Source organism: Macaca thibetana, chromosome 7, assembly GCF_024542745.1.
Source record: "Macaca thibetana thibetana isolate TM-01 chromosome 7, ASM2454274v1, whole genome shotgun sequence".
NCBI classification, from domain to species: Eukaryota; Metazoa; Chordata; class Mammalia; order Primates; family Cercopithecidae; genus Macaca; species Macaca thibetana.
The window spans coordinates 151,312,977-151,325,183 of record NC_065584.1 but is presented as its reverse complement, the minus strand read 5'-3'; the positions used below and the strand labels follow the sequence as shown (position 1 = coordinate 151,325,183).

General features: G+C 52.4%; 2 protein-coding genes across 4 annotated transcripts in view; one reads left to right on the top strand and one right to left on the bottom strand.

Annotated features, from left to right (window-relative positions):
- The window catches only part of SNAPC5 (small nuclear RNA activating complex polypeptide 5), a 717,963-nt gene that overhangs the window by 416,903 nt on the left and 288,853 nt on the right, over nt 1-12,207 (top strand). Inside the window, exon 1 of one of the 3 annotated variants that reach the window (XM_050796057.1) lies at nt 145-148. The exons of the other annotated variants lie outside the window; for them this stretch is intronic. The gene's annotated coding sequence lies outside the window, so the exon portion shown is untranslated. Of the gene's footprint in view, nt 1-144; nt 149-12,207 lie in introns of those variants that run through there. 3 annotated transcript variants of the gene reach the window in all.
- The window catches only part of SMAD6 (SMAD family member 6), a 79,994-nt gene that overhangs the window by 1,272 nt on the left and 66,515 nt on the right, over nt 1-12,207 (bottom strand). The gene's annotated exons all lie outside the window — the stretch shown is intronic.

Sequence of the window (12,207 nt, the reverse complement as noted above, 5' to 3'; positions counted from 1 at the left end):
CGCACAGGACTCACTTGGTCCTCATGATCACTCTGCAAGGGCGCCACCTTCTCCTCCTTCTACAGAGGAGGGCACCCTGCCAGGATTTGAACCCACTAGTCCAAGTCTCAACCTGACAAAGTAGGGTTAGGCTATTGGTGGATGGGGGCGGGGGCTGACATCACCACATTAGAGGACTCAAGCACAGGGAGGTGGGCTGGGGGTGGGGGGAGCTGCCCCCAGGATCCCATCCGGCCTGAAGCAGCAGGATTCCTGTGGTGACCTTGTTATAAATATGACTGCCCGACTGCTCTCTACCTCAGCCTTAGCCTCCCGGTACCGCCCACTTCAGTTGGCTTTCTTGGCAGGAAATGCAGGTTTTCACCAGAACTGCAGCCACTTCTGCATGGCAGAGGAGCTGAGGGTCCCTAAATGACAAAGAAAATGGCTCCTTAACGGCTCTGGAGCTGCCCAGCAATCGAAGGTGTGTGCTGCTCCTCTCTGGGCCTCAGTTTCCTCACTGTATAGCAAAGGGGTAGCTAAGGTGTTACTGAAATCCCTTGTCACACTCTGACTCGGGCCATCTGTGTGTCTAGAGGAGTTTAACAATTTTCTGAGACCAAAGTTCAGACCAACACAGACCAGGGTGCTCCCTGCTCTCATGTGGCCAGCTTCTCAGATTCTGACATCTGGCCTTTCCTTGGAGCTCACAGCTCTGAGAAGCAGGCAGGCACCTATAACCGCCCAGTGAGGTGACATGATTTGCCTGCCATGCCTGCTTCCACACAGGTCCCTGGCCTGGGCCTGTGCAGAGGGAGGTGTTCTGCTGGAGGCCTGACAGAGCAAAGCAAGGTGCTTCATGGCTGTTTTTCTGAGGAAAACTGATCAAAGTCCAACCAAATCCCAGAGGACAACACTTCTAACAGCTTCACCTGGGAGCCTGCGTGGGGCCAGCTCTGGCTGCCTTTGCCTTGGTCTTTCCCCTGCCTAGAAGCCCCAGAAGAACAGGGTGGCAGGGCCCCTGACGTCCCCTTACACACTGGGAGGCCCGCCCAGCCACCTGGCAGAAGGCCGTCTGCCTCAGGGGCCTCCTGGAGGCTGACTGCTCTGCTGTGGCTTTGGGCTGGGCACAGGCTTCATGAGTGTGCCCCTTGCCCTGTGCCTGGCACTGAGTCCCAGACCCAGGTCCCCAAGTCTGCTAATCCAAGGGGTAATCCAAGTCCTCACACCAGCCCACAGCTTGGATCATTCTGCCTCAGTCTCCAGGGAGGCCTCTGATGCTTCCAGCTGATGGTCAGGAGAGGAGGAGGAAGAGGTTCTACATCCTGCCCTCGACTGAACTGCCCTTAGCCAGTGGGCAATAGTGACAGAGACAGCTCAAGCCCTTGGGCGGTCACTAGGTTCAGGCATTAGGCCAGTCCCAGCAGATGGGCAGCTGGGAGAGCCGACTCTGAGCTCCAGTCACTCCACTCCAGTGCCCCTCTCCCCAGCCATCTATCTGGCATGGGTCTGGGAGCCCCCAAGGGCCAGAAAAGCAGCACCGTGCTAGCCTGGCCATGAAACTCCAGCACCCACACTGCCCACCAACCAACAAGAATTCCATGACTGTGTCAGGCACAGCAAGGTGGGGATGCAAAAAAGCGATGCCTGGAGTATGCTGGGAGACAGGATGGGCAACGGCACTCGTGAGTGCCTTCTGTGAGATGGGCCCCTTCTTCACAACAGCCTCATTTCACCTCTGCTAGCAGCCCATTCCACAGGTGAGGAAACTGAGGCCCAGAGTACACACCAGTGAATGCTGGGGCCGCCTTGGTGCCAGGCCACACTCAAGAGGGGAGCTCTTCTCCACACTCCAGAGACAGTTCTGCCCTGGCTCCTTCCTAAAACCTGCACACTGAGCAAGTGCCGCTCCCTCCCTAAGCCTCAGTTTCCCTATCTGTAAGCATGACTGCTCTCATGGTCCATGAGTCCTAGAGGTGATTGTTTACAAGCTGAGGCGTCACTATCCCCACTCTTGGAGGACTCCATTTACTGTCTCACTGAGGGAGGGGTCACTGCTGCACCTCTTCACAGACAAGGCTCTGAGACAGTTGCCCAGCCACTCTACCCGACCCATGGAAAAAGGCAGAGTCTAGCTGGGGAAGGGCAGGGGTGCAGGGGGCGGGGGGAGCGACTTTCTCTTTCCCAGCTTCCAAAAGGTTGCTGGCTGGGAACTCTGGGAGGCTGAGGCAGGAGGCTCACTTGAGCCCAGGAGTTTAAGCCCAGCATGGGTGACAAAGCAAAACCTCATCTCTACAAAAAACGTTTAAAAATTAGCTGGGCATGATGGTGTACATCTGCAGTCCCAGCTACTCGGGAAGCTGAGACAGGAGTATTGCTTGAGCCCAAGAGTTTGAAGCTACTGGGAACTGTCATTGTGCTACAATGTGTCACCATTCCAGTCTGGGTGACAGAGTGAGACCTTGTCTCAAACAAAAAGAAAAACAAAAAAGAAAAGAAAAGGAAGATTTTCAATTCAAGGACAGGTGGGACTTCCTATCCCCCTCCTCTCAGTTCCCCCCACCCCAGCCAGGCCAAACTCGCCCCATTTCCCCGCTCAAAACTCATGTCCCCAGCCTAGCCCCAGTGTGCGTTATGGTACCCTATGACTGGGGATGAAACCACAGAGCCGCCCTCAGGCCTTGCCTGCCCCAGCCATCCAGCTAAGGGACACCCAGGGCTTGAGCCAGGCCCCATCCCCTGCAGCTTCCTTGATGGAACAGACTGGGTTACACCTCATCAGGCCTGCGCTCCTGGCCATGTCTCCCAAATCCAGGGAGACAGACCGCCACCTCCGGGAAGCCCTCTCTGACCTCTCCTTCCTGGGGCACCTGAACTGCAGCCCCTCCTTTGTCCTTAACAGGCGTCTGCGCTCCTGGCCAGTGCCCCCAAGTTGGTCTACACTCTGACTGGGAAGGGGTGGGGTGGGTCTCCATCTATCCCAAGGCTGCATATCTTCCTTGGGCTCAAGCAATCCTCCTGTCTCAGCTTCCCGAGTAGCTGGGACCACAGATGTACACCTTTGTGCCCAGCTAATTTTCAAAAGCTCTTTTGTAGAGATGAGGTCTTGCTTTGTTGCCCAGGCTGGGATTAAACTCCTGGGCTCAAGTGACCCTCCTGCCTCAATTACTTTTGCACCAACCTAATAAAAGGGAAGGGGGCAGAAAATAAAATACGTCCCAGTGCCTGGACATTGCCCCACCCCCCACCCCACAGGGAATCCTGAACCCAGCTGGTGGGCTGGTGGGTTCAGGCCCTAGGGCACGGAAGGGTGGTGGGCAAAAACCAGGGTCTCTTGTCTGATCCAGAGGGTAAGCCAGCCACTCTCAGCCTCCCTGTCCCCACTCAGCTCTCAGTCCCTGGGCGTCAGAGCTTGAGTATCCACTGACATTATCTTATCCAGTGAGACCCAACACTTCAGCCTTCCACAAACCAACACATTTTTTTTTAACAGGGGAGCTGGGAATGACACAGGGCGACTACTGCTTCATTTTTGTTTCTGTTTGAGAAACAGTCTCACTCTGTCACTTAGGCTGGGGTACAGCAGTGGCGCAGTCTCAGCTCACTGCAGCCTTGACCTCCCAGGCTGAAGCGATTCTCCCACCTCAACTTCCCAAGTAGCTGGCATGATAGGCACACACCACCGGATTTTGCCATGTTACCCAGGCTGGTGTCAAATTCCTGGGCTCAAGCAATCTGCCTGTCTGTCTCCCAGAGTGTTGGAATTACAGGCATGAGCCATTGCACCCGGCCTACCACTGCTTTATTTTGCCATGTACAGACTTATTTTCTAACTTATTTTTATTTCTTTCACCATGGACCAATGAAAACTTAGTTTTGAGACTGGCCTGTTGGGACCACTAATGGAGTCCAATAATCTGGTGCCCCAAAGACAGCATCCTGGGAGGCGTCGAGGGACTTGCCCAAGGACACATAGCAGTGGGTGGCAGACCTAGGGCCAGAACTTGAGAGCCCAGAATTCTACTCTAACCCATGCCGCATGGTCCACAAGGTTTCACAGTGAGACTGTCCTAAGGCTGCCACCAGTGACTGGATATGTGGCCATCGATAAACTGCTAAATGTCTCCAAGACTCATTCACTGTATTTGCAAAAGGACTGATTCAATAATCAAGTGCCCCACTCACACACTGTCCATCTCTGAATTTTCTAGACACTCCGGCAAAATCAAGTGGGTGCAGAAGGAAGGAGCTGCCTTGTTTACGGGCTCCAGTGTTGGCCTTACCCTTCAGAGGCCAGGGATCTTTAGTGGGGTTGCGGGTCATGGCCCAGGGTCGCCGCCATGGAAGGTCTCAATAGGACTGTGGACAAGGCCCTTTGCAAACTGCGAAGCACTTTACAAATGTTAGGGGTTAGCCCCTAGCCTGGTACCTGCAGTGAAAGAGGTGCCCAGTGAGTGAAGGAATGGAAGAATGAAGCAATGCATGTCTGAATGTCTAGAATGAGCCCTGCTGTGGCTCCATCCTCTCATACACATATGTGCATTCAGATTTCATGTGGTGTGTCCAACACAAGCTGACATGCTCTCTGTGACACCATGAGTGAGAAGGTAGGTGCCCCCTAACCCATGGTCCCTACTCTGTACTTCCCACAGCTGCACGGCCCCTTCACCCTGTGCCTCTCAGTCACAAGCCTGGGCTGCCACTCAGGTGAGGGGACAGTCTCTTACAGAAGGATCTTTTTCTCCTCGTGGCTCCTAGGCTGTGGTACTGCCATCTCCCACGGCCATCAGCCTAATTAGGAACCAACTCTTTAATTGCAAATAAATACCGGGGAGTCAGACCCGAGTGAACAACATCAAAGATGACCGAGTTCTGACCGAAACGCCCAATCACTACCCCCTGCTCAGGGCCTGGCCTAGTTCCCAGCCAGACTCTGGGTCCTGCTGGGAGGGTTCCGGGGGAGGAGGAGAGGCGCTGTGTCTGGGATGGATGGCACTAGCCTGGGAGGAGTCCTGCCTCCTGGCCCTGATCCAGCAGGTCATCTCCCTCCTCTGGCCTCAGTCTTCCCATCCGAACAATGAGATCATTACTCTCTCCCCAGCTCTAAATTTCCGTGATTTAATGTTCCTAGGACTAGCAGCTCTAGTCCTAACCACCCAAACCCAGAAACCAGCTCAGATATCTATCAACAGAAAACCAATAAACAAAAACTAGGAACATCCAGCCAATGAAACACTACTCACCAGGAAAAAGGAACAAGCTACTGACACCCGCAACAAGGTGCATGAATCTGAAGGGCATCCCATTGAGCGTGGGAGGCCAGACACAGAAGGTTCGTGGTGTATTTCCACCGAGACAAAACTCTTGAGAAGGCAAACTAATCTACGGCAGTGTAAATCAGAACAGTGGCCAGGCACAGTGGCTCACGCCTGTAATCTCAGCACTTTGGGAGGCTGAGGCGGGTGGATCACCTGAGGTCAGGAGTTCGAGACCAGCCTGGCCAACATGGCAAAACCCCGTCTCTATTAAAAATACAAAAAAATCAGCCGGGTGTGGTGGCGGGCACCTTAATCCCAACTATTTGGGAGGCTGAGGCAGAAGAATAGCTGGAACCTGGGAGGCGGACGCTGCAGTGAGACAAGATTGTGCCACTGCACTCCAGCCTGGGCAACAAGAGCGAAACTCCATCTCAAAAAATAAAATAAAATAAAATAGATCAGAACAGTGGTTACCCCTGGGGAAAGGGAGACAGCTGGGAAGAGGCACAAGAGAACTTTCCAGCATGATGGAAATGTCTGATTTCTTGATTGGAACCATGGGAACTTGGGCATCTGTGCTGTAAAAAGACACACCCTGTACGCTTAAAGAACCATGGATTTCATTTTAGGTATGAGACCTTGAAAAAAATTAAAAAGAAGAAAGTGGCAATGTCCTGTAGCTGTCCTAGAGTGGCCCCAGCAGGGCTCCACAGTGGCCCAGGGGACAAGCCCTTTATCCTCCTGGTGGCAACCACATTCCTGCCACCAGAGGGTGGTGGCTGTCTGCACCGAGGAGGAGGAGGTGACTGGTCCCAACAATAGGCCTTCTCCCCTGCACAGAAATCCGCCCCTCCGATGGCTGGCATTCTTTCCTCTACGCCTCTCTGCCCAGGGAGGGTGCTGCGAGCCCAACATGTAATTTTGTGGGGGTGCAGGGGCACCAAGGGAGCTGACTGCAGTCTGAGGGAGGCGGGGAGTGCTGAAATCCCAAGAAAAGCCTTTAGCTTCTTCAAATCAGCAGTTTTCTGTCAAAACAAAGGGCAGGAACGTTCCTGTGTGCTCCCCCGTGGGCTGCAAGCTCCAAGAGCCTGAGCATAAACTGCAGCCTGCTTTCTTCCTGCTTCCCCCTTTTCCTTTTGACCAGACTGCCTCAGACTCAGCCATCCCCTAAAGGAACCAGCGTTGTGCCCAGCTTAGACTCTAAGGTTCAGGGCATTCATGGGAGGCTCAGCCCGAGTCCTCTGGGTCTTCAAGGGTCTGGGTCAGCAGGGGAGCAGGTGGTCCCTACTCCTTCACCTTCCAAGTCTTTGCTGCTACTTCACACACACCTGGGCCATAGCAACCTCCCTGGCTCTCCCAGGGCTAGATGGAAAGGGCCTGCTCAGCACCTCATTGATAGGCCTGAAACAAGGGCAGACAGGCCCAGACCCTATCGAGAGCAAAGAAGAGATTCTCAAAAGTCTCAGAGGCCCAGAGAGGTTACGTGACTTGCCCAGGGTCACCCAGCAAGTTGGTGGCAGAGCTGAAGAGGGGCCCAGGGCTGGCTTTTCCAATCTCCTTTGCACAGGGCTGCACTGAGGCCTCCTGCCCTCCTGGAAAACTCCTTTCTTCTGTCCCATGTCATGCCTGTGGCTTCAAGTTCCAGTCCAACCGGCAGCTTTTCATCTGTGGCTCCCAGGCCTGGGAGTAATTACGTGGCCCTGCATCTGGTTAACCTAACACCCCTTTTAAAGCCTTGTTTGCCCATTAGATAAGTAGTTTTTGTTATCAAACTTAGAGGGAAAAAGGAGTTTCCACTTAACTCTCCTTTGTCGTTTTAAGCTGCAGAAATGGCTTCAGGTTTTGCAGCAAGTCTCGAGATGCAGCATTAATTAGAGGCTCTTTTTCTTTTCTTTGTGAAGGGAGGGGAAGACCAGTTCTTTCTTTATCCACCGGGCTCCGGCAGTAAAAGCAGAGAAGGAATGTGCACAGGGCCATGTTAATGGTCAACAGCTTAGAACGAGCCTCTCTGCTGAACTCTTTCCAAAAGCTGGGCCCAGCTGACAGGAGTTTCCTCTTATTCGCTCCCACCCACCCCTCCCCACCCCCCACCTCAGCTCCAGCACCTTTGGCTCCTAGAGGAAGCCGGGCTTCCAAGGGGAAGTTCCTAATCGGTCATTACATCACGGGCGGTCTGGCCACCACTGCAGCCTGCCTGCACAGGGCCCACCTCAGGGGCTCTTTTGGCGGCTGGTCTCTACACTGGCCACCACCCTCCAGACAGCCGCTCAGCTAGTCGGCTGCGGGTGGAGGGATGCCCCTAAGACAGGGAGTGTGATGGGAACAGGAGGGCAGCATGACAGAACCAGGAGGAGGGAGACTGAGGAACATGCCATCCACATGGCCAAGGTGCAAAAACAGGCTCAGAGAGGTAAAGTGACTTGCCAAGGTCACAGTGGAAATGAGTGACACAGCTGGGACCAGGATGTCTCCTGCATAGGGTTAAAAGCATGGACTAGGGAGCAAAGGTGCCTGCATGTGAATCCCAGCTCTGCCACTCAGAGCTGTGAAATCTTGGGCGAGTGACTTCACCCTTCTAGGCCTCAGTTTCCTAACCTGTAACACAGGGATGCAATCAATGGTTACTTCATCAGGGTGTTGGGATTAATTTCAAGTGTGTCAAATAATGCCTGGCTCAAAATAGGCATTGCATAAGTTAACAACTATTATGATTACTAATATTATTACTACCATGCAGCCTTATCTACATATATATATAAATTATATGACAGAGTAACTCAGCCTGTATAGTTCATAAGGGCATTCATATTCAGTAGTAACACCTGCAAACATAGTATGTGCCAGTGGAGTTGAGAATCAAGGGGAAATAATAATAGTCACGATAATAATATAATAAACTAGCTCACATTTAAGAAACCTTTACCAAATACCAGGCAGTGTCTGAAACCCTTTAAATGCACTACCTCAACATATGTTAATTCTCCCATCTTAAGATGAGAGAGCTGAGGCCTGAAAGTCCGGAAACATACCCCAACTTCTCAGCGACGAAGCTGCAGAATTGGGATTTGAGCTTCCATCTATCTAACCTTAGAGATGCGGACTCTGCATCACTCCTGTGGTTGCAACCTGTGGGCTGCAAAATCCTAGAGGACGTCAGGGCAATGGCACAGAGACCATGCTATAAGAAGCTAGCCATGTCCACTCCACGCCATCACGTGGGGGTTCTGCAAAGACTGGACAAGAAGAGGGGTCCTCGGAGGTGACAGTGCTAACAACACTGCCCCACGACATGCTGCCCACCTTCCTAGGAGGGCGGTGGGCTTTTCAAATATCACACCCTAACAGCTATTTCTGGCCCCCTATGCAGCCCTGGAAACACACTTTTTGGCTTGTAAGTGTAGTTTGTCCCCCACACTCAAACATTCTACCCCTCTAAAACACAAAAATGAGTATTTTGTAGATGGGCTACAATCATAATAATTGATCTTGGGCAAGGGCTGCTACCCCTGGCTCGTCCCTGGGGAGTGGGAGGCGCTCTACATGCTTCATTCATGATCCTTTTTGAACTGTGCAAGTCCAGGAGGCAGAATCATCCCAATCCTCAGGACAGACCCAAAGTGAGAGTGCAGCGCAGGAATCCCGATCGACTGGCCTGACCCTGAGCCCACTGTCTCTCCTCTGGGCCCTCCTTGGTGCTGCCTCATAGGCTCCCTTAGCTCTCCTGGGTGGTCCTCAGAGTCCCCCAGTCGCAGGAGGGGTTTAGGAGTGATCTGGGGTATCCTGCCGGTCAGCGGCCACCTGGCTGGGCTGTACCCAGCCTTCTCGAGGCCAAGGGTTTTCTGCAGGCTTTTCTCTGCAGAAAGGCCTTTCTTTCAGCCTCGGCGCCCTGACTGCAGCCTGCTTGGCCCCACCTCTCTGCAAGAACAAAGTGGTGGCCCGGGCTGTGATGGGTAAGGTTTCCATTCTTTTATCTCTTGCAGTATTCAAACAAATCCTGAACAGATGAACTCATCTTGCAACCCTGACACAAAACAAGCTTTTTTTCTCACCCAGGTCCTAATATACAGGCCTGCTCAGTGTCTCCTCCACAGGCCGTTTCCCCAGGAGCTATTAGGCCTTACCACTCCAACGGGCAAGGGGACCCACCAGAGGATGAAACCTGGGGCCCCACTCCCATCAGCATGCCTCTACCTGCCCTCCACCTGCAGCTCACCCGTCTGGCCCTGCCAAAGAGATCGTCTCCCACCCGCTAAGACTGCTCCGGGTTCCCTAGGCCCAGACAGCACGGCTTTTCTCTGTAGGTCCCGGGGCTCTGTGGTACAAGCTCCCTTCACTACACTCTCTGCAGGCAGCTATAGCTTTGAAGAGCCACACGGAGGCTGGTGGTAGAGCTATCTCCTCCATCAGAGGACTCATCCCTCAGACTCTGTGCCAGAAACAGTGGTGCTGCCCTCTTAAAAGAAACCCCAACTACTCAAGCCTGAAAAGGAAAAGACCACCTGGCAAGCAAGGCAGGGAAACCCCTCAGGCCCTTGGGGAGGACAGGAGCCCAGGTGGGGGAACTCTGGTTCCCTGTGTCCTGGAGGGAACGAGGGTGGAAAGGGAGAGCCAGGGCAAGACAAGCAGATTATAAAATCAGCCCACGTTTTGAGAAGGAACCAGTTTCTGCAACAAAGCCTCTGAACTTTGCTCCCATTCCAAGTCCTCTTTTGTTTTATCATAAAGTCAGACTCTGGAGTGTGTTTGTTTGTTTTCTTACTCAGAGACCACCTGGGGTGGGAAAGCCTTGCTTTCATTATTGCCCCTGGAAAGGTTCTAAAATAACAGTGTGCAAGACAATGAAGCTGGTACCTCAGTCCCCAGGTGGCAGTTGTGAGATGGGAAGGGGCCCCCAAATCCTCCCAGCCTATGGGTCTGCACTGCTTATGGCCAAACTGCCGGGTTCACCTATAAACCAGGGCCTGCAGCGGCCTTCAGGGCTGTTGTTCTCACAGCAGGCTGGGCCTGAGTTCTCATCTCAGGCATTAAATGCCCAAGTTCACCAACTGAACCTAACCCTGAAGTCCCTGGTTAATCTGAGATCACAGAGACAAAACTGGCCCTTTGGGGTTCAGATAGGGACAGCCTGGGCGTGCATCAGAGGTGCAGGGATGCTGGTTTGTCGCAGATGATGGTAGGCTTCAAGAAAGCCCTTCTCAGCTGGGCGCGGTGGCTCAGGTCTGTAATCCCAGCACTTTGGGAGGCCAAGGTGGGTGGATTGCCTGAGGTCAGGAGTTCAAGACCAGCCTGGCCAACATGGTGAAACCCTGTCTCTACTAAAAATACAAAACTTAGCTGGGCGTGGTGGCGGGCACCTGTAATCCTACCTACTCGGGAGGCTGAGGCAGGAGAATAGCTTTAACCCAGGAGGTGGAGGTTGTAGTGAGCTGAGATTGCGCCATTGCATCCTGGGCAACAGGGCAAGACTCCGTCTCAAAAAAAAAAAAAAAAAAAGCCCTTCTTTTGGCACATTCTCCATCTTGCAGGTTCCCAGAGCTGACAGAACTTGAGGCACCTTTAATTGTCTTTTATTCCCCATATACAATGTGTTTTATTGGCAAACCTCCTGCCTTAGACTTCTTCTTGGACCTAACTAATATAAAGCCATAAAAGCAAAGTACCTAAAAATTGCCCTCAATTAGCCTGTCTCAGCTCTCAGGAACAGGCACCCACACTGGTGTAGAACTGTCCCAGGGGGTAACCAGGTAAGGTACCCACAGCCCAGCCCCTCAAATCCTTGGCCTCACCATCTCCTGCCACCAGGCCGCTTAGCTCCCTGGACTTTGAACACCCCACCCAGTGTGCATTTCATCCATCCACTCTCTTGATCTGGAACGCTTCCTGAGACCACAGATGATGGAGAGGTGAACTCGTGCAAATCTTCACAGCTATGTTACCGTGGGCAGGTGACCACATCTCTGAGAACCAGGACCAGCTGTCTACTTGTGAGGGCCCCCTTGTTCCAAAATTATGAAGATTTTCAAGATGGTGAGAGCACAGCATTCAGTTAAGCAGAGACCTCTTCTGAGCAGAAGCCCTGAGTTACCCCACACATCGAACACCCATGGAGCCAGTGCTGCCAGGGCCTGGTTTCCTCTAGGTGATTACCTAACTCACAGGGGTTAAGGGGTTTTCAAGAAGAGCCTGACAACAGTACCCGGCACTCAGTGACCATGAGTTTCTTTCTCCATTCCCTAATACTTGTCAGAAACTTGCTTAACCATCCAGACACCACTGTCACTTCCTTTGGAAAGCCTTCCTCAGCCCCTGGGTCTTAATCACACACCCCTCTTCTGTGACACTCAAATTTATGCTGTCAACAGAAGGGTACGTGTCTCCATCCAATTCATCCACCAGCAGGCTGGCCTGGGATTCAGCTGGCTTGATCTCCCCTCTCCTCCCCGAGGACCTGGTACTATGTGGCCTAACAGAGGTGCTCTCAGCAATGGGGAGCTGAATATAAAAACTCAAAGGCTGGAAGGGCTTTTGGAAAGTCGTCTGCCTCCTTTCAAACCAGGTTTGAAAAAGGCACTGTGGCAACACTGTTCCCATTTAACAGATGGTACTACTGATGCTCAGAGGTCAGTATGTTAGGTAGGCGTGGAGAACCAGTGTCCCCATTTGCTGATCCTCCTGATGCAGCCTGGTTAACAAAATAGCAAATGAGTTCACTATGTGTGAGGATTGTTTCAGTGGCTCGAAATAAAATGAAATAAAATAAAATCACCTAAAGCCTACAAGTCATCTAATCTGGCCATGGGGGTGGATTTAATTTCTCTGGCTTGCTAAGTCTATGAAGGTAAATGGAACAGGGAACATGGCTTTGAATGGAAGAGCCAAAGAATGGGTGGAGAAGCTGGTTTCCTTATTTGCAAAGCTCTCAAATGTAAGCTTCATCTAACACTATTTTGTTGTTATTTACCAACTAGAC